Raw genomic sequence first — 22,171 nt, forward strand, 5'->3', positions numbered from 1 at the left:
TTGTTCCTAGAACTCTAGAAGTTAAAGCTGATTCATGGATTTATTTTATCAGTCTCCTGGGATACAGAAACCCTAGTTACTAGTCCTTAGGCTATTAGGAGCAGTGGAGAGAAGTCTCAGTTGTAGATGTATATGGGTCAGGGGTTTGAGAAAGATATGAAAAAACACTGAAAGCATTTACAGAAGACTAGAAAAAAGTCAGAGGAGAAACACAAAGATTATCTAAAAGTGGCAAATCGGTGACCAGCCCCACTGGCATCTACCACTCCAGTGCTAATCTAAAGATGTTAACTGGACAGACATGTACAGTTGAGCAGGTTGTGTACTGCCTAACTCCAGCAGAGCATGTATTTTATGAATGGTGACTGCAGAATGCAGTCACCTGAATAACACCCTGAAAATTTTCCATGCATAACCTCTCTGGTCATATACAGTGGTCCTGGACATTTACCTCAGGGACTAAGTAAACTAACTGAAAATGTGCACTTACAAAATACTTGTTTGATTTGTCAAGCTGCATATGGTTTGTCCACTAAGCAGAATTCTTAAAGTCAGGGGGCAGTAAAATCAAACAGGCCACCCAAGCAGCTAAAAACATGTAAGATATGAATTCAGAATACCATAAAGAAAGGATTTAAGTAATTTAATTACGCATTTTAAAATTAAACCTCTGTGTTTTCTTCAGAACATTCAGGAAGTTCTCTGTATTTCCATGTTTCCAAAACAATCCCTTTCCCCTTTGTTTTCCTCTTCATGAACAAGAGAATTCACCAAAATTTCACTTGCCACCTCTCTGCTAAAACATGGCAATTGAGTCTGAATCTTTGCTCAGGTTTCAGGATTAGACTATGTCTACAGTATTTGTGCCACTGAAGGGCCTAACTTTTACACAAAATCTGGTTTCACCAGCCACCTAGATTCTTTAGAGATTCAGGATGAAGCCTTCATCCTCCGGTGCCTCAGTTTCTCTACTTGTAAAATGAACGTAAAGAAAGTGGCCTCCCAGATTGAGTAACAGTATGAAGTGATGTTATTGTAAAGCACTTTTCAAAAGAGAGTATATGAGTGCTTCATAATAATCTTTCCACTATTGAAGACATAAAGATAAATTAGCCCATTTTTCCTCCTCTCAGAACAATGATAAAATTCATATTGGGGTGTGAGTTAGTTTAATTAGGGCAACGAGTACTTATTAGTTGATTCCGTATGAAAAACACATTCTAATTGCCCATTTGGTGAAGCTTACATTTCTAGAAGGTCAGAAATTTTTTGTTTTGCTGTTTTCAATATTAAGAAATCCTTTCAAAGGGAAATGTTGATTTCCAACCAAAAGGCAATTTCTTCATTATACTTAAACATGAAATCTTGAGAATGCAGAGTTTTTTAAAGTGTGGTGCAAATTATTAGCTCAGCAATGTTATGTAACTCCAAGTATATATAAAGCAAAGTTATAAGTGCTTAATTATGTTAAAAATAGCTTTAAGATTAAAATAGATTAAAAATATCATCTGTGCTTCTTAGTCAGGGATCCAGCAAATGGAGAACTTTTGAAATTACTTTTGGAACACGACAGTTAATGTGTGATGAGAGCTTATGAAGGAAGTCTTTGTGTTTGTAGCAGAGCTTGTGGTTTTGAAAGCTGAGAGCCTAGGTTAGCCAAAGTGTCATATGTATGTGGATAGTTTTCTATTCATTGATAGCAAATTTCTCCTGTCGATTTATACAAATGTGTATTACTATAACTAGACATAACTTAAACCATCCCACACAACTATGAATTTTGAAAAGTTATTTATTTTGAGACCACAGTCAGCATTTAAACTTCTAAGTGGAGGAGTTTCAGACCAGTTTCTGGTACAAGAAGGATTTCTGGCTGTTATAATTCAGCCAGTTAGGTGTCTGGAATTTTTGTGTATTGAGAAGATCATGGGGAAGGGCCTGGGGAGGGAGGCAGGGAATTCGGGTCCAAGCAGTCTATAGTATTCAGTTCAGTTCAGTCGCTCAGTCGTGTCTGACTCTTTGCGACCCTATGGACTGCAGCACGCCAGGCCTCCCTGTCCATCACCAACTCCCGGAGTCCCCCCAAACCCATGTCCATTGACAGACTAGACTATACTGTACCCAGAGTATAGTCTGACCCCCTGTGATAATCCTCACTGAAATTTTGAGGAAGTACAAACTTCTAGAGGGTTAAAATTTCTTCTGCTTTAATAAAAGCCACGCATTGTGTTTCTGTTTCCTCGCCTTCAAATAAGGGGCTAGAATCTAGATGCAGAGTAAGATATCTTTCAGCCCTAGGCTCCACGATCGTAATCTCACGATAATCGCCTCAGGACTGGGCCGCTTTGCAAAATAAAATAATTACACTTGTAAGTGATCGGGCTTGTTGGATAGGCTGGCCATCCGACGGGCTGGGGGCACAGAGAGGGAGCGCATGGGCTTCAGCTCAGGTGGAGAGGTACAGGGAGGCAGGCAAAGCCATGGCCAAAACTGGAGTGAGTCGAAAAGGAACCATTCTCATTTTGTTTGGCTGAAGAAAAGAGACCGGCTTAAGAGAGTTCAGGATTATGACTCAGTGAATATTTAACTATGGTGATTTCTTCCTTTCTCGTCAAGCCTTTTCAATGCAGAGGTCTATAAAGCGTTGGGATTTAAAGGTTTAAGATTTTAGAGAAAGAACACAGTGACAGGAGGCCAGAATGATGCGAGGTGAAGACATCGGCATCAGAATCCTGTTGCTAAGGTGAACCTGTTTTTCTCTCTGATTCAGAGGGAAGGCTAAAAAATCTCTCCGTGGCATGATCCCTTTCCTGTAGCAGATAAAACAAAGCCAGATGCTTTCTCTTTGGACAAATTATTTTTTTGAACAAAGATAAAATTTTTATTACAAAACATGCCACATGGCCTTTGAAGAAAATTCAGGACACTTTATATAAGTTTGAAATTTTAATGATCGAGAATATACAGTGAGATCTCAAATGATTATCTGCATGAGATGATGATTTGATGAATCAGCCTAAATTTAGTGAAAAGGGAAACAGGGAAACATTTAGAAGCCAAAAGAAAGATCTGTTCCCCTTCTGATGGTTGACAGAGGGAAGGCAGCGAAGGGAGTCCTGGGTTGGAAGTCAGAGAGACAGAAGCCAGTGGACTGAACTGAATTGAATAAGGGATTATGCCATTAGTAAGGAGAGAACAGGGGGTACAGCAGGAAAGCTTTTGCCTGCCAGTGAAGGAGACACAGGAAACATGGGTGCCATCCCTGGTCGGGAAGATCCCATGGAGGAGGCAACCCACTCCAGTATTCTTGCCTGAAAAATCCCATGGACAGAGGAGCCCAGCGGGCTACAGTCCACGGGGTCACAAAGACTTGGACACAACTGAGCGACGCAACAACAGAAACAGCAACAGAGAGAACAGGACAGAGCTGAGAAAAACTAAGAAACAAGGGGTGGGATTCACTGACAAACTGGAGGCCAGAGCACAGAAGTCCCTCCCACGGGAAGGCCTTCCAGAGTTCTCTCTGGAGTTTGCATCTTCGGCTTGGAACAGGCTCCTCCGGCAGCCCATGACACACTGCCTCACCTCTGCAAATGTCAGCTCAAAGGGCACTGTGTCAAGGAGGCCTGTCCTGCCAACTCATTGTAAGGTTGCCCGGTACCGCGTCCTACTTTTCCTTCTTTTCTTTTTTAAACACTTGACACCTTCTAATTTACTGTATGATTTTTTTTCCTCTGTTACACTTAGAGCCAGCATGCACTAGGGGCAAAGAAAATGGACTCTGAAGTCAGCCTGCTTGGGGTAGATGGGCTCCACCAGTGAGTAGCCGTGTGGCCCCAGAAAGGTTCCTTCACCGTGCAGGTGACTTTTCTCCTCTGTAAAATAAGGCTGGGATAGTAATGGCATGTATTTCATAGTGCTGTACACAACACATAGTAATTACTATGTAAATATTTAATAAATTGTCTCCTCCCCCTTGGAGGGCTTCCCAGGTGGCGCTAGTGGTAAAAAAATTTACCTGCCAACTCAGGGAGACATAAGAAATGTGGGTTCAATCCCTGGGTCAGGAAGATCCCCTGGTGGAGGGCATGGCAACCCACTCCAGTAATCTTGCCTGGGGAATCCCATGGACAGAGGAGCCTGGCAGGCTGCAGTCCATAGGATGGCTCAGAGTCAAACACGATTAAGTGACTTCTCATGCAGCACGGACGCTCTCTGAAACCCCCAAGGCTACGGGAACTCCTGAGAAGCACTTGTCATGAATGTTATTTGATGGAGGGAAGAGATGTCTAACTCATTTTCCAGAACCTGGTGTTTTCACTGAAACACAAAATTTAGATGCAGTTATGATTCGGAAGGATATTTCTGCACATAGGTCACTATAGAACCACCAAGGACCCTCTGCTGGCCAGAAAAACCTGGGCAAATGTTCTCCAAGGTTTGAACAAGAGGGACAGCTGGGAGTGCATGGTCTATCCAAGATGTCCTGGAGCCACAGGGACATCCAGGTAACGTGGTCCCAAGAAATGAGCAGCAAGTTAGCCCTGGGGACATGTTGGTCTCAACTTGGTCACAAGTTATTAGCAAAGTTGAGGACCTCCATAGAGTAGGAAGATCTGGCACCAGTTAAAAGATGTTGGGGATTCCCTGGTGACTCAGTCCATAGAGAATCCAACTGCCAATGCAGGAGATGCAGGTTCGATTCCTGAGTCAGGAAGATCCCCTGAAGGAGGAAATGGCAACCCACTCCAGTGTTCTTACCCGAGAAATCCCATGGACAGAGGAGCCTGGCAGGCTACAGTCCATGGGGTCTCAAAGAGTCGGACATGACATTGTTGACAGGCACAAAGTTTCACCCTCAGTCATTGGTCTTGACTCAACCCTGGTTTTCACTAATGACCCTTGGAAGGCCCCCAGGAAGTGCCACTCCAACTTTGCTGGTTGTGTCTCAAGCACAATTTCCTACTCGCATTTCAGGCCTCTCATATCTTATTCATTTATCTAATGGATATTTATCATCAGTCCTATGTCAAGTACTGTGATAGGCACTTGGACTATACTGATGAACAAAACTGGAAAAGCTCCCTGCCCATGGGTGCTTACATCCTAGTGGAGGAAATGGACAACAACAATAAATATCAAGTAGATTATATATTACGGTGAAAGGTGGCAGGTGCTATGGAAAAGAAAGGGAAGTAAAACCAAGTAAGTAGGTGTCCTTCCATCCAGTTCTCATTAAACCCCAATCCAGCTTGATTCCTCATGCAGAAGATGGGCAGGAGTAATGGCTGGGAAATTCTTTAAGGTAACCCAGCAGGGGAGCCTGCCAGCCCCCTCTGGAATTTCAGGTCCAGAGGATTCTTCTCTCTGTTAGGCACACTACTTGGTTACAAGAAGGTAGAGACAAGGTCTAAGAATACTCACCCTCTCTTCTAAGTGAAGGGTCAAGTTATGGTGGACACAACAGGAAATGGAAGGGAAGCATGGCGATCTCGCAGCCAGCTCGCAGCCGGCCTAGAAGAACCATGGGGATGAGCTGCAAAAGACGTGTGTGGTCTCAACGAAGAGAGATTATAGGAAAAAGACTCATTGTTTCTTCCTCTTCGCATTTGTTTTCAGAATTCATCGTTTTGAAAGGCAACTGGTCACTATCAAGTTCTTCCTGTGAACATCAGTATCCTCTTTGATCCAAAGCATTATTCTCCCTTTGACCCACAAGCAGCTGAAATTCTGAGGATCATAAGGTTCACCCACTTCTTAGAAGTTTGCTTTTAAAGCCCTCAGTCTCAGGGATGGACATGTCCTGACCTTGTCTCTGCAACTATAAATGTCCTTGAACCTCAGGACAAGCCTGATACAGCTGTCACACCAGAAGGGGGAAAAAAAAAAAAAACATGGGGACAGGTGATGTCGGCCAACCTATCTCAACTCTTGCTTTAATGCCATGGCTCCCAAATTGAACCATGAGTCACCCTGGGAGACTGCCATGAACACAGGGCCTTCCATGGGATATTTCATATTTCCAGGGGAAACATAGACATATTTAACATTTGTCAGACACTCCGCAAGCTATTAATTCAAGGTAATTCAATTCCAATAGTAGACTCACACTCTATTCCTTTCAGTGATATCTATATCTTTGCAAAGTTAGACTTCTAGCAGTTGCTAAGAAGAAAAGCAAGTGCCCCACAAAAGTCAGTATTGAGCAGGAAACCAGAGCAGTGCTTTCAATCTTATTGCAAGCTTTGAGTAGGTAGTGCCCAGTAGGCACTCACATTTCGTTAATAAGTAATTAGGGTTATTCAAGAATGAAATAAAAATATTGGTTTTTCTTTCAAACTTTTTTTAGTAACTTTTCAGTCAGCTACAAATTTGTGAAAACCTAAACACTAAGTTGTTAGGACACAGTTAATAAATAGAACAATCAGATGTTTCTTTGGCCTAGGGGCACAGTGAAAAAAATACTGCCACAAACCAAGAAAGGTTGGAAATCTCTAGTCCACAACCACATGGACTCCTCAATGAAATCTTGCTAGAATACTAGAAATTAAAGATGATGATAATAGCAGTAGTAATAAGAGTTGTAGTTAACATATATGAAGCATTTATGTGCAATGTTCTATGCAAAGGATGTCTCAGACAGTATTTCATTTACATGCTTTAGGCAGTTCATGTTTTTTAACCCAGAAGTGTTAGTTTTAATTTTTCCCAGAGTCTGCTGCCCCTGGACCTACAGAGAAAATGTAGGAACCAGTTGAATTTTTTGTAATAAATTTAATTGAAAGTACTATAACTTTTGTCTAACAATTATAGAACAAAGTTTCCATTTCCTGCTGCATTTTCAACAACCTGCATATTAAAAAAAAAAACCTATCCATTTCTTCTAATTATGCAACTTTTCTCCAGATTCATAAATAAAAATCCATCAACCAAAAGTAATTCAGCACTACTTCATGCTAGGCGGTATAGAGGATACAACAGGACTTAAATGCATGGTCTCAAACGACTTCCAATAGGATTTATACATAAAAATGTGCTTAGTCACTCATTGTGTCCAACTGTTTGTGACCCCGTGGACTGTAGCCCACTGGGCTGCTCTGTCCATGGAATTCTCTGGGCAAGAATACTGGAGGGGGTTCCCATACCCTCCTCCAGGGGATTTTCCCAATCCAGGGATCAAACCCAGGTCTCCTGCATTGCAGGAGAACTTAGCCATCTGAGCCACCAGAGAAGCCCGTGAATACTGGAGCGGGTAGCCTACCAGAGGACAATAAAAACCGTATCTACTAAAGGACTAAGTAGGGAAGTATGGAGTAGAAATATTACACTGAGAGAGGAATGTGCCCTGAGGTTGAATTATCATGGACCTGGCCCATCTGCAAGTTGTCGTCCTGTCTCATTTCCCTCTTGCGATAAACAAACTTCTCCTTTCTAACCATCTCTTCCGGAAACTCAACACTTGCACCTGTTCTAGGACACCTATCCATTTCCACTCGAAGAAAGGCTTTGTTTCTATGGCAATCACCCCCATTTTGCACATCATCAAAGATTAATTTTCCTCCTGCTTTTACGCTTGCTAACTCTGGTGTATCAACAAAGAAGATGATCATGACTACATGGCTTTTTTGCTTTTATAATATTTCAACTTTCCCTTGTCTAGAGAAATATTTTTTAACATATTGATCAAATCCATTGTCTCTGTCATTATCATTTTTTTTTTTTGCTTGAACCCTGAATTGGCCTTTGCCACTTAATGACTAGTGCTATTTGCAAGTGGGGGTTTCCCAGGTGGCTCAGTGGTAAAGAACACACCAGTGCAGGAGAGTCAGCAGATGCAGGTTTGACCCCTGGATCAGGAACAGTCCCTGGAGGAGGCAATGGCAACCAGCTCCAGTATTCTTGCCTGGAAAATTCCATGGACAGAAGAGACTGGAGGGCTACAGTTCAGGGAGTCACAGAGCGTCAGACACGACTTAGCAGCTGAGCACATTTTAAAGTTTATCCGTTTAACCATTAAACAGCCCTCAGGCTCCTCTGTCCATGGGATTCTCCAGGCAAGAATACTGGAGTGGGTTGCCATGCCCTTCTCCAGGGGATCTTCCCCACCCAGGGATTGAACCCGCGTCTCTTATGTCTCCTGCATTGGCAGGGGTGTCCTTTACCACTAGTGCCACCTGGGAAGCCCTCAACCACTTAATAACTATTAATCAATGTCTATTATATTGCTACATATTCTAGGTACTGGGATAAACTAATGAGTAAGAAAGACATGGTCACATCTCTCATAAAGGCTGCTGCTGCTGCTGCTGCTGCTAAGTTGCTTCAGTCGTGTCTGACTCTATGCGACCCCATAGACGGCAGCCCACCAGGCTCCCCCGTCCCTGGGATTCTCCAGGCAAGAACACGAGTGGGTTGCCATTTCCTTCTCCAATGCGTGAAAGTGAAAAGTGAAAGTGAAGTCGTTCAGTCGTGTCTGACTCTTCCCGACGCCATGGACTGCAGCCTACCAGGCTCCTCCGTCCATGGGAGTTTCCAGGCAAGAGTACTGGAGTGGGGTGCCATTGCCTTCTCCGTCATAGAAACTAGTGAGGTACATAAACAAGTAAGACATATTTAATTGCTAATTGATGTGATAATTGCTATGAAGAATAAATGTCAAATTGTCAGGGACGTTTCAGGAGTCAGGAAAGGCTTCCTGGGAGAGGTGATGAGTACATTAAATGTTGCTGGATGGAAATACATTTGAGGAAGGCAAAAGGAGTAAAAGATGCTTCATGCAGAATAAATCCAGCCTCTAAATTAGAGAGGGGAGGGATTTCCCTGGTGGTCCAGTGCTTAAGAGTCCACACTTTCACTTCAGGACATGCAGGTTTGATCCCTGGTCTGGGTATTAAGATCCTGCTTGACGTGGGGCAAGGCCATAAAAAGGGGGAGGGGGCGTAACACAGTCTAGGAAATAAAATTAAAATTTATTAGATGTGAATAGGAGGGAAGTGAGTTTGGGAGGAGCGTTGAGAGAATCTACTCAAGTCTCAGTCAAAAGATTTAATCTGACGGTGATAGGGAGTCATTGACTGTGCAGTAATGTCATTATTCAATTTGTGTTTTTAAAAGATGAGTTTGGTTGTGGTGTTGTGAATAGAGAGAGAAGTGAGGGGCTAGACTGGAGGCAGAGAGGTGAAGAACAGACAAAAAGTGATGGGGATTTAAATCAGGCACAAAGCAGAGGAGGAGGAGAAAAAGGAAAAAAAAAAAGCAGAAGTCCAGCTGGATCTGCAATACATTGTATTGATCAGTTCATTCATTCCACACACATTTCTTACTGAGACTCTCCTCTTCTGTGCCAGGCATATTCTAGCTTAGATGCTGGAGAGGCAGTGATGACTCTGACACTGACAAGCTGGTTGAGAAGACAGATCTTAAGCAGTTAACCAAAGAAATGGATCACTGCGTCCTGTAAAAAGTGCTATAAGGTGAACAAGATCTATAGTCTTGCTACTCAAAGAATAGTCCATGGACCAGCAGCAGCAGCAGCATCACCTGGGAGCTTGTTAGCAATGCTTAGTATCTACCTAAAAACTACTGAACTAGGATATGCATGTTAACAAGATCCCTGGGGGGAATTTACATGCGTATTAAATTTGAAAAGCACTGATCTAGAGCGAGAGAAAACAACAGGTGGACCTGAGCTCATCTTGGGGTTTGGGGAAGGGTTCCCTGAAGAAATGGCCTCTGGTTAGGCTGGAGACGTAGGCAAGGGCTGGATAGCTCAAGACCTTGTGGGCCATTTAGAGTACTGTCACCTCTTCCTAAGAGCAACTCAAAAGGGTTCAAAGGTTAGATTAGTCAGTCCAAGCAGCCGTAACCAAATACCACGCAGACTGGTAGCTTAAACAACATAAATTAATTTTTTCACTGTACTAAAGGCTGAAAGTCTGAAATCAGCGTGCCAGCATGGTTGGGTTCTGCTGAGAGCTCTGACAGCCTTCTTGTTGTGTCCTCAGTTGGCTGAAAGAGAGAGAGAGAAAGAGAGAGAGCAGAAAGATCTTTCTCTTCTGGTTTTTCTTATGAGGACACTAATCCCATGATGTGAGCCCCACCCTCATGACGTAAGTGAAAGAAAGTGTTAGTTGCTCAGTGGTATCCGACTCTTTGAGATCCCCTAGACTGCAGCCAGCCACACCCCTCTGTTCATGGAATTCTCCAGGCAAGAATACTAGAGTGGTTTGCCATTCCCTTCTCCAGGGGATCTTCCAGATCCAGGGATTGAGCCTGGGTCTCCTGCATTGCAGGCAAATTCTTTACTGTCTGAGCCACCAAGGAAGACCCATGACCAAATTACCACCCAAAGGTTTCATCAGCAAATGCCATCAAGCTGGGGCTTAGGGCTTCAACATATGAATTTCGGGGGTGGGGACACAGTTCAGTGCGTAGTAAAGTTTTTTAAGCAAAGGAATATGGAATAATCAGAATTCTATTTTTAAATTCTTATTCTGCTGCTGCTGCTAAGTCGCTTCAGTCGTGTCTGACTCTGTGCGACCCCATAGATGGCAGCCCACCAGGCTCCCCCGTCCCTGGGATTCTCCAGGCAAGAACACTGGAGTGGGTTTGCCATTTCCTTCTCCAATGCTTGAAAGTGAAAAGTGAAAATGAAGTTGCTCAGTCGTGTCCGACTCTTAGCGACCCCAGGGACTGCAGCCTACCAGGCTCCTCCGTCCATGGGATTTTCCAGGCAAGAGTACTGGAGTGGAGTTCCATTGCCTTCTCCGAAATTCTTATTCTAGCTGATGTGAGTCAAAGGGATTGAAGGGATTAAGAATATATGCAGGATACCCACTAAGAGGCTATTCCACTAGTCATGATGAAGAACACTGAGAGTTGGGACAAAGTTGCACTGGTGGAGATGGAGCAGAGTGAAACATTTCACAACATTTAGGTGCTGAACTTGACAATTAAGCTGAAGCTCCAATCCTTTGGCCACTTGATGCGAAGAACTGACTCATCGGCAAAGACCCTGATGCTGGGAAAGCTTGAAGGCGGGAGGAGAAGGGGGCAACAGAGGATGAGATGGTTGGATGGCATCACCGACTCAATGGACATGGGTTTGAGCAAGCTCCGGGAGTTGGTGATGGACAGGGAAGCCTGGAGTGCTGCAGTCCATGGGGTCGCAAAGAGTCGGACATGACTGAGCAACTGAACTGACTTACTGAAACTTGACAAGCTTTGATGATAGGTTTCATATAATGGTTGGGGAGAGCAGGGTCAAGAATGACTGCCAGATTCTTGGCTGGTGCAATTGTATGGACATGATATCAAATCTTGAGATACTAGTCATGAAGTCAGCAAGTTTGTGCATGGCATCTTGCTACATGCAATGAACAATATAGAAATTAAGATAAGAAGAACCGTCAGTTAGTGTTAATCATGTGCCAGCCACAGTATAGACACTTTACATACAGTAAAATTAATATACTATCAAGCCAAGCTTTCTGAGATGGAAAGGTCAGCTCATCACTAAGGATTTAATGGTCTGGTATAGCAACAGCGCAGACTGCTTTTACAGGAGAACATCAGAGAAGACAATGTGAGCAGGGAAACCATCAGAGAAGAAAGAGGATTCAAGCAGAGGTCTAAAGGTTGGGGGAGATTTTGTTGAGTGAAGCTCTGGGGAGTCAGGTCTGTAGATGGGTTTTAGGAGCCATGGAGACTCAGGCATGACGCCACCAGAAAGTACTTAGAAAAACAGCTCAGAAAAAGTTGGGTAGAAAGGGAGGGCCCAGATTATGAAGGACCTTGAAAGTCAGTCATTTGGATTTTATAGAGAGAAGACTTGACTATGAAAGGAACATGACACCACACGACTTTGGAAAACCTGTCTGGCAACTGGGGAATGTGAACATGGGCAGGCTTGAATCTCAGAAGCTAGCTTATTAGCATTTGTATTAGCTGGGTAATAGGTCAGAGTTGTGAACTAGCTAGAAAGAAAAAAATCAACCAGATTTAGTTTCACTGAATGAAAATAGAAGAATGAGTCAAAGAAGACTAAACTTTGAGGACTGCAATCAAGGGAAAGATAGTTTTAAAGTCATAATCAGAGGGGGGTCAGGAGGGGGATATCCATAAACCTGTGATATTCCATTTACATGCAGCATGATACTAAGGATATTTAAAAATAGTGGTTTACCTGTTCAACCACAGAGATCATTTAAATTTCTAGAAAAATTATAGTAGATGATAGCCTGCAAGTTATGTATATGATGGATTTACACTGGAATGAAATGATAAGTATAAGATTTGAGGGGAATAAAGTACGGTATTCTATTAAAAGAAACAACCTACAAACCATTATGAAATATTGTGATTTTTAAATGAAATTGATAAAATCAAAAGAAACAATTACATTGCACTCCATCTGTCACTTCATTACAGATGCAGCGAATAATCACTTATAAACAATAGCGCCAAGGATTCAACCTTTCAGACTTTGTTCCTGCCTTGGTCTAGCTTTGTAATCATGGGGCTTTGTTCCTGCCTTGGTCTAGCTTTGTAATCATAACACAAGTTTTCCCCCAAAATTCAAAATGTTGTGTTTAGTGGAAGGAAAATGTGTGCTTTTCATGTTTTCTAAACACCACATATATATATATAAACAGAGTAACATTGACTGGGGAAGATAAATAAACTTTACTAACCTTTCTGTTCCTTTTTTGCTTTATCTCAGGGAACTTCAGCACCTCCACATTATCCTTTGTGGGGTTGCACCTGATGGCGCCCCTAGGATCACGTGACAAGTGTTTTCAACAGTAAACATCCTCTGGTTAATGGTTGCTTCATTAATGACGATCTGGACCAGTGCACGGTATTTGTCAAGTGGTGAGGAACCTTAGAGTCAGGTGACGGCACACCTAATCCTCTCGGGGGGGCCTGCCAAGGGTGGAGCAGAGATATCAGTTCCATTGTTCAGAATTCCTTAATTGAAGGTCCCCAGGAGCCTGAAAACTTGGAGAAAAGGTATATGAGCTCCAGTAAGTAACCACGGCCATAACAGATGTTATACAGGAAAACTGTGTTCGGGACACAAGCCTGTTTTGACTTTTGACTATGCACTTGGCTTAACACGTTCCTCACTAGTGAAAACCAGATGCAAATGTTTTGCAAGGTGTATTCATTTCCATGGCAGACATGGAATTGTTTGCCTTTAAAGATAGACAGATAGACAGACAGACAGACAGACAGATAGATAGATAGATAGATAGATAGATAGATAGATGCTTTGTCCAATGGGATAGCGACTTCAGTTTCATGGACAACCTGGAGGTCTCCTGAATCTGCCCGAGTTTTGTGTTTTTCCAAAGTATTGACAGTGCCACCGCGGGCTCTGGGCTGGCTAGGCTTAAAGGGTGTTCTCGGGGAGCTACCCCCTCTCTCTGCTCTGCCAATGATGTGCCACTTTGTCTGGGGGCTCTGACTGCTTTCTTCCGAGAGGGAAATTCCTCTTTCTTCAGTATGGATGCACTGTTTTCACACACCGCAAGTGCTGTGTTGCTGTGTCAGTCATCCTATGAGGGCCCGGTTCAGACGAGCAGCGCTGACGAGCTGGCTGGCGATTGGCTGCCCGCGGCGGGGAGGGATTTGTCGGAAGGAAGGGCTGCAGCTTACAGCAACAGAGTTTAGACTGTCTTTGCTTCATCATCTGAAGGCAAAATTTTCCAGATACGGCAGACGGCTCCCAGAGTACAATAAGCAGGGAATGAGAACTATTTACATGGAAATTTCTTCCTCAGGATGCAGCGAAGAAACCGCGGCCGCTTGATTTTACCAGATGTTCCTGGGGTTACTGTAACAGAGAAGGAGAGACAGAGCTAAACAAGGTAGGGAAATCGTCCCCCCGCCTCTCCTTTTTTTTTCCCCCCTGAATGTTTGAAGAGTTTGCTGCAGTGTGCTGCATTCCGTGTGTGTTGCTTCAGGAAGCCAGGGAAACCGGGTTCCACTAATTCAAATGAAATCCTTGCAGGGGGGGACCCTGGAGTTTTACGTAACGTTTTGATTTGAAAAAAAAAAAAAAAAAAAAGAAATGGCCAAGCGTGAATCTCTGCCGCCTGTTTGGGGTGAAGCATAAAACGAGTTTTTATTTCAAAGAATAGGACCATTGATTACTCAACAGAAACCATTTGAATTCTTGCGGGCCTTCTTCTTTTCTGGTTCTAGAAAAAAAATTTTTCAGACTGCCATAGTTAGCTCCCGAATAAATAAAGTTTGCATTGATCCTAAGATTTGAAAACAGACTCGTGATTAAGGGGGGGGGGGGCGAAAAAAACTTCCTGGTAAATAATTATCGATGAAATGTTTTTTAAAGAAAAAATACATCGACTTATGGGATATTAGGGACCTACCTAGCTCTCCAATGCCATGGCTTTTAATTGAGTTTCAAAAGCACATTTTAACAAGCCAGCTAGAGGTAGCTTTTTGACAAGTTTTCGATACTGTAGTTCAATGTTTACATTTCTTCTTCTGGCATGTCTGAGCCTTTGTTTCCAGCTTAAAAGTGGAACCATTATATTCAAAAGTAAAGCTGGGTTAATAATGCTTACTGCAATTATCTGATCTTTATGCATTTTTAATGAGAACACACAGCCAACAGAATAATTTAATGAGGGCAGGCTAGCTTTTTAAAGCTGTGTTTTCACTGTGCCGAACCATATCAACTTTCTTGCCGAGAAGCAGCAGTGAGAAATGATGGAGAAGATTTATTTTTAACACAGTTGGCCCAAGAGAAGGAAAGGATATATTTGTTAAAGAATTCTTTCTGCCCTTTTCCGTTTTAAATTTCTGCCAGGCATGAGGAAACTGTGCTTTTTTGTTAGGCCTCGGAAGCATATGTTTACAATAAATGTGTAACATTTTTAGAATAGTTAGCAAGCACTGAAGCGAAGGAAAAAAAAAATTTGACTAGCCTAACTACTACCATGGTGAATGTTCTTCAAGAAACACTGCTGGCCTTTGAAAAAGACAAAGGTTAAGTGGAAAGATATTTGTTGATTGAGTAATATGTGCATTGTGAGGATAATAAAGTAAAAATAATAATAATAATAATAAAGAGGTTCTTAGAGCCTCTAAATAAGATGAAGTTTCTTCAGCCAGCTTGTCTGAGCAGTGGAAGTCCTCATTTAAATAAGGGCAATGCCACGTAGATTCTTCTAGACCCACTGTTTTTACTTTCAAGGAGAAGTGCAGGACACTCGCCCAGAACTTCTGACGTCATCTCCCAACTATTTTCTGCTGTGTGTTCTTTTATTCAAGCTCGTGGAGAGGAATATTTCTTTATGTCCTGGCTAGGAACGTTCGGACTCTTCCTTGGCAGGTCTTGAGTTATGTCTTCATTTTCCCATCCTTTCTAAAACCCGAGCCGATTCTCCAGCAGAAATAGGGCATCTTCTCCTACCTGCCTCCTCATGTCGGGCAGGTCGTTTATCTGCAGGGCTCTGGCTGTGGCGGGGAGTGGACTGGCTCTGCTTCAGGCCTCGGTCCCCTCAGCGCAGTCTGTCTCTTGGCACCTGGGCGGACATCACCACCCAGGGGCCCCGTTGCCAGCTTCCCCCGGGGCCACTCTTTAGGACCCAGGCCATGCCACCAAGTTCACGGCTGGCAGTGATGGTGGGAACAGCTCCTCTGGTAGAAAGATCACCATGCCCTAGTGTCGATGGACCCAGGGAGGGGCAGTCCGGCACGGCAGGCTCTTCGCCCCGTGTCACAAGTGGCAGCCTTGGTCACAGCGATCCAGGGACAGTTAGTTTTTAATAGGGAGCCTTTCAGGGAAAGAATTTCCATCAGAACAGCCTGGAGTTCTGGGGAGTTCCCGGCCCTAGTTTGCACCCTCTTTAGGACTGCTTGGGTTGTGTAGCCTTTAACAAGCACCATCTCAGTTTTTTCTCTCCCTTAATAGAATTGATTAATACTTGCTACACTTTCCTTTATACTTCTAGCATTTTGAGAGACCTTGACCTTGCATCAGGAAAAAAAAAAAAGTTGTTGGTCTCTTGACACAGTGAGCTAGTTAAAAGGGATAAAACCACCCTATGAATGAAACTGGAAAATGCCTTACGGTGTTAAGATACATAGTCATGGATACAGAACCCTTCACTCTACGTCATGTTCACGTAAATTTTCTAGGGATATTCATCCTCAGACCACGACATACGATTTCCAAGAAAATCAGAGCGTCGCTTGTGTGCGTGTTCTCCTTTGATCTTGTGCAATATTACTAGAAGCTATGCAAACCAGATCCTTTCAGACACAGGCCTTGTAGTACCCAAAGCATTTAGTGCTCTTTTTGCTTTGACTTGGGTATGAAATGTGTGTAAGTGGAGTGAGTAAGAGAGAAAATGAGAGGAGGGGAGAAAAATACGCTTGTGAAATCTACTGGTTGTGTAGCGTCCCTGGTTAACAGCCTGCCTTCTGCCTGCTAGTTGTTTTAATTTGCTGTTGCTATGGTAAAAACAAATCAATATCACATGGCTACCAGCCAGTCCCGCTCGGGGCGTGCCATAGAGACTCGAGATCAGGTACTCACGATTCCAAGCAAAAACTGGGAGAAGAGAGACGTTTTAGGTATTGGGTTGAAGAGAATTCCTTATGGGGGACCGATGAGGCTCATGCTTGCGTGTATTCTCTTCCTTTCTTCCTGCCTATAACAAGAAAAGATGGGTATTGTATGTCAACTAGACTAAAAAAAAAAATGGGAAGACGTACTGGTTTGTTTACATTTTCCAAAATGACAAAACATATCATCAACATAGAAGGAGGTGGCTCCCATGGGAAGTGGTAAAGGATGCTGATTACTGAAGAGGTGGGACGCCTGCAGGGCATGTTGGTTTTAAAAACAGAGTTTGGGGTCTTGAGAAGCTCCAGGTACAGCGCAGAAGAGCTGGTGGGTCACAAGCCATTGCGGTTGTCGTATCAGGCAGAGAAAGCTGCCTTCTCTGGGGAGCAGGTGGGCGGGTTTGTGTGGGTGAAGGGTGTTGTGGAAAGGTGGGAGGCACCAATGTCAGCCTATAGCAAAGTACCCAGAAAGCTGGATGTCCAACATCAGGCCAGATGAGCGCAGAGCTTGGGGGCAGAGCAGCACAGGGGCCCGGACACTGACCTCTTGTAAAACCTGCCTGAGCCCAACCTGGAGGCCCAGCAAAGAAAGAGAAGTGGCTGTGAAGGGACGTAAAGATGTAACATGCCCCGGCATCCTTTCTGAAATGAACCAGGTGGGCACAGATGTGCACCTGTGGAACGGGAAACTTGGTACTTCATGCTCTGCTTTCTTGCAGAAGAAGGAGGCAGGAAGACTTAGTGGGGCTTTGTAAATTAGTTGCAGTACTGTTTTTTCCTCCAGTATTGTTACTCAATGTAGTTGTTTCTTTTGTTTGTTTTTTGTTGGATTTTTTTTTTTAAATGTGCAAACGGTTACTTGTGGCTGTGATGATATTCATGATGAGAAGCCCATGGTGGCGTCATGGCTGGTTTGCGTCAGGCGTGTGCCTCCGTAGCTCAGCATTGTTGAGCAGAAGCTGGGCCCGGCTCTGTTGCTGAGAGTGAACACAGGTGTGAAAGAAACCAGAGGGTTTCTTCTGCGAGCAGGAGCCACGTTGCTGATGGTTAAGATTTTGGCTGGCTTGCTCCCTTCAATGTGGCAGAAATGCTTGATAATAAAAATGGACCCACCGATGTTCCCTTAGTACACAGACAAAGAATGCATTGTCTCCGAGATCCTGGGTCGGTTTGTTCCATCAATCAGTCAACAAGTGTTTATTAAACACCTCTTGGCTCCTCTGGCTTTTGCTGTTTCGTTAGAACAAGTCAATTACCTAATACCTGCCTCTGAGTAGGTTCAAAATACAGGACAGAAAGAAGCGATGCAAAATTGTAAGTTTCAAAGACTTTAATAATAACTTTATTGGGTAATGTTAATTTCACATTGTTAACCATCAGATGTTAATTGTAGGTTTGGAGACAGTTTTGGTGTTTGGGGGAGGATTAAGAGAAGAAATTTTGAGTTTTAAATATCTATCTGTAATTTCTTCACTTCTGCTGTATTTCTCAGAATAATATTGTTTAAATAACACATAATAATGTAAGATGAGGAACAGGCATACAGGAATGCTGCCGTCCAAATCCAAAATAATAGGCCACTGAGAGCAATCGCCTGAGTCTCAGCAAGCTGAGAGTCAGCCCTGAAACGACTGGGGAACATGGGCTCGTCATCTGAAAGCCTCATCCGTCAATCAGCCAGAGGAAATCCTAGCCCCTCTCCCACACTTCTGAGCCTCAGGGTGGCTGAGATCTCACCGTCCCCATACCAGCCAGGAAACCTGATTCCTGACCCTGGAGAGTTAAAATTCCATAACCCCTACCCTGTCCTTTTAAAAAAAAACATAGGTACTTAAAAAAAAAAAAAAAAAAAAAGTCAATTTCCTTTTTAAACACAAAATTTTGGTTTTATTTTGTTTTTCACCCTAACATCCAAATTAATGTGAATTCTCTGGGCACTGACAAGCTGTGAGGGAAGGAACCCAGTTTGGGAAGAGCTAGAAGAAGAGAGTGTAAGGGAGCCTCAAGAATTCTTTTTAGCAGTGGGTCCTGGCAGGCACATCGGCAGGGTCTAAGGTCTAGGAGCATCGAGGCAAGCTGGATGCCACAGAAAATCTTTGGGGCAGTAAAAGTGGAAGTTGCTCAGTGATGTCCGACTCTTTGCGACCCCATGGGATTCTCCAGACCAGAATACTCAAGTGGGGAGCCTTTCCCTTCTCCAGGGGATCTTCCCAGCCCAGGGATCCAACCCAGGCCTCCCACATTGCAGCGGATTCTTTACCAGCTGAGCCACAAGGAAGGTCCAAGAATACTGGAGTGGGTAGCCTATCCCTTCTCCAGCGGATCTTCCTGACCCCAGGAATCGAACCAGGGTCTCCTGCATTGCAGGTGGATTTTTACCAACTCAGCCACCTCAGAGGACAGCAGGAAGAATCAGGAGACACCAAAGAGAGTGCAGGTCCACGGGCCTGAGCAGCATGCGGCCCATCCTCACTGGGAAACAAGACATTTACAAACAAGACAAAAATAGTTCTCAGTCCCTCAGTCATGTCTGATTCTTTGCAACCCCATTGACTGTAGCCTACCAGGCTCCTCTGTCCATGGGATTTCCCAGGCAAGAGGATTGAAGTGGGTTGCCATTTCCTTCTCTAGGGGAATCTTCCCGATCCAGGGATCAAACCTGCATCTCCTGCCTCTCCTGCATTGGATTCTTTAGCACTGAGCCACATAGATCAGCACGCAGATACCTTCAGAAGAATGGTTAGCCTATGTACACTTCCGTACCTTCTACAAAGGTCTTTCACAGACTTTATCTCAATTGACAGTTCAAATCTAGGTTTAGAAACTGGGAGCCTAAAATTAGAGCACTCCTGTAGGGACATGCTAGGTAAAGCTTCTGGCAGAGATGAGTTATAAACCAGATTTTTAAAAATTGTATTCACTGATTTTTTTTTTTCAGTGCTTAATTGATGTGAATTTTGAAGAACAGGAAAAACTTACAAGTGCCCCTGGAACGTGTGTGCACGTCTCTTTCTCCTGTCCTCAGATGCTTTCACAGACAAGGGCATTTATAACTAGTACAGTAGGCAGCCAGGTGTGGCCATGGAACAGGAGGGGCGGATGGCTGGCTTCGTTTATCCAGCTCTGACTGCTCAGAAGGCATCAGGGAAAAAAACCCTACCCTGGCTGCACGCCCCAACCCAGCCACACAGTAGCAGCGCAAGCCTGGCTATGACTGGCAGGAAGGTGTTCTAGAACATAAAATTCACAAAATCGTTGTAAATGGCTTACAGGTCAGGGAAGAACCAAAGTCAGCAATGAAACCAAAATTCAAAGTATTCCATTTTCCTATGAGAACATCTCGTTGAGTTCTCTTAAGCCTGTTAGAGGGGTGGGGGCAGAAATTAATATTTTAGTGGCAAGTGTTATAAGCTGTTTTACACACATATCTTGGGTATTTTGAACCTTAAAGGAAGTCCACGGATTAATGTTATCCCCACAAAGTTAGGGCTTCCCAGGTGGCACCAGTAAGAACCCACCTGCCAATGCAGGAGACCTAAGAGATGTGTATTTGGTCCCTGGGCTGGGAAGATTCCCTGGAGGAGGAAATGGCAACCCACCCAGTATTCTTGCCTGGAGAATCCCCATGGACAGAGGAGCCTGGCATGCTACAGTCCACGGTGCCGCAGAGTCAGACACAGCTCAAGTGATTTGGCACGCACGCATGAACTACAAAGTTAACGCTGACCAGTTGAAGTTCCGAAAGGTTCTGTAACACACCAGTGATCCCACAGCTAGTATTTGGTGGAGCCAAGATTTAAACTCAGACCCAATCGTACCTCCAAGTCCTATAGAGAGAGAGCACTATGTTTTTTTCATCTGAGCAGTTAAGATTGAGAAGATAAAAATAATTTGCAGAAAGAAATGAAAGCTCAAGGTGAAAGAAGGTTTATTATTTTAGAAATCTCAGATATACTTTACATAGTTTACATTATGATACCTAAATACTGGGTATGATAACACTAGCAGCATCTTACGTCATGTATCATTTCTGTTTTTATGCTTGTCATATCTTTTAATGGCCTTTTGTCCCCTTTTGTCCCCATCTTATAAATTAAAAACCGAATTTGAGTTTTCAGTTAATTGAGGTTAAGCTATGTGTTAAAAATCTCACTAACCAAAAAATGGAAAAGTTGATCCTCAAAACTATGGGGATCTGAGCAAACAATATTTAATGAGATAAAATAGTCTTTAAATGAAATTACACTGCAGTCTGACTTGGAGTTTTCTTGCAGTGGATGTTGTGATGTGGACTAGAGCCCAACCCAAGCAATTTTGGGGAAGATAGTGTGTTTTTAATTAAGATATGGAACTGTTTGCAAAAATCTATAAATTTCTCGCATCTCAGATGCAAGCTCCAATTAATCAACTAAAAAGTATTGGTGATGTATATATTACATCAATGATTTACTACTTATAATTTTAAAGTTTCTGGGAATTCAGAAATGTAGAACTGCTTTGGGGCTGGAGAAGTAGATGATACTTCAAGGAGAAGAGGCTCTGAATAGATGTACTTTGTCTAGATCAGAGTTTCTAAAATGAGATGTCTACTCCCCAAGCCTAGGGTCAGATCATTCACTAGGTGAGGAAAAGAAACAGTTGAACTTAGCATCTTATATATTATTTAGCTCATCCTTTTAAAATGTCAGTTTCCATGTATGTTTCATAATGTATGTAACATATTAATATTATTATGCAAGTATAACATTTTTAAAAAGTAAATAACCTTATGATGGTTGTTCCTGCAGAGAAGTATTTTTCTGATGGGGTGGCATGCTTGGATGCTAAGTCGTTTCAGTCCTGTCCGACTCTGTGACCCCATGGACTATAGCACACCAGGCTCCTCTGTCCATGGAATTCTCCAGGCAAGAATACTGGAATGGGTTGCCATGCCTTCCTCTAGGGGATCTTCCCAACCCAAGGATCGAACCCACGTCTCTTATGTCTCCTGCATTGGCACGTGGGTTCTTTACCACTAGCGCCACCAGCGGGACGTGATCCAAAAAGTTTGGAGTGGGCAGTAGTCAGAATTAGAGGAAGGAAGATTATCTCAAGGAGGAACAGCTTGGTGTGAGGGCCAGTGCAGAACTGGACTTTGAAGAACAGGGATTAAATACTGGGGAGTAGGGGAAATAAGTTTATTTTTTGACTAATTTTTATTGGAGTGTAGTTGCTTTACCGTGTTGTGTTTCTGCTGTGCAGCAAAGTGAATCAGCTATGTCTATACATATATGCGAGGAGATCCAGCCAGTCCATCCTGAAGGAGATCAGCCCTGGGTGTTCTTTGGAAGGAATGATGCTAAAGCTGAAACTCCAGTACTTCGGCCACCTCACGCGAAGAGTTGACTCATTGGAAAAGACTCTGATGCTGGGAGGGATTGGGGGCAGGAGGAGAAGGGGACAACAGAGGATGGGATGGCTGGATGGCATCACTGACTCAATGGACGTGAGTCTGAGTGAACTCCAGGAGTTGGTGATGGACAGGGAGGCCTGGCGTGCTGCGATTCATGGGGTTGCAAAGAATCAGACACAA

At 43.5% G+C, this 22,171-nt stretch overlaps 1 protein-coding gene across 4 annotated transcripts in view; it reads left to right on the forward strand.

Annotated features, from left to right (window-relative positions):
- The first annotated feature begins 13,699 nt into the window (after positions 1 to 13,699).
- Positions 13,700 to 22,171, forward strand: part of MBNL2 (muscleblind like splicing regulator 2) — a 166,397-nt gene continuing 157,925 nt past the window's right edge. For all 4 annotated transcript variants that reach the window (XM_052650271.1, XM_052650273.1, XM_052650269.1 and 1 more), the window contains exon 1: positions 13,700 to 13,871. The gene's annotated coding sequence lies outside the window, so the exon portion shown is untranslated. The remainder of the gene's footprint in view (positions 13,872 to 22,171) is intronic.

Source organism: Budorcas taxicolor, chromosome 12, assembly GCF_023091745.1.
Source record: "Budorcas taxicolor isolate Tak-1 chromosome 12, Takin1.1, whole genome shotgun sequence".
In the NCBI taxonomy this organism is placed as follows: Eukaryota; Metazoa; Chordata; class Mammalia; order Artiodactyla; family Bovidae; genus Budorcas; species Budorcas taxicolor.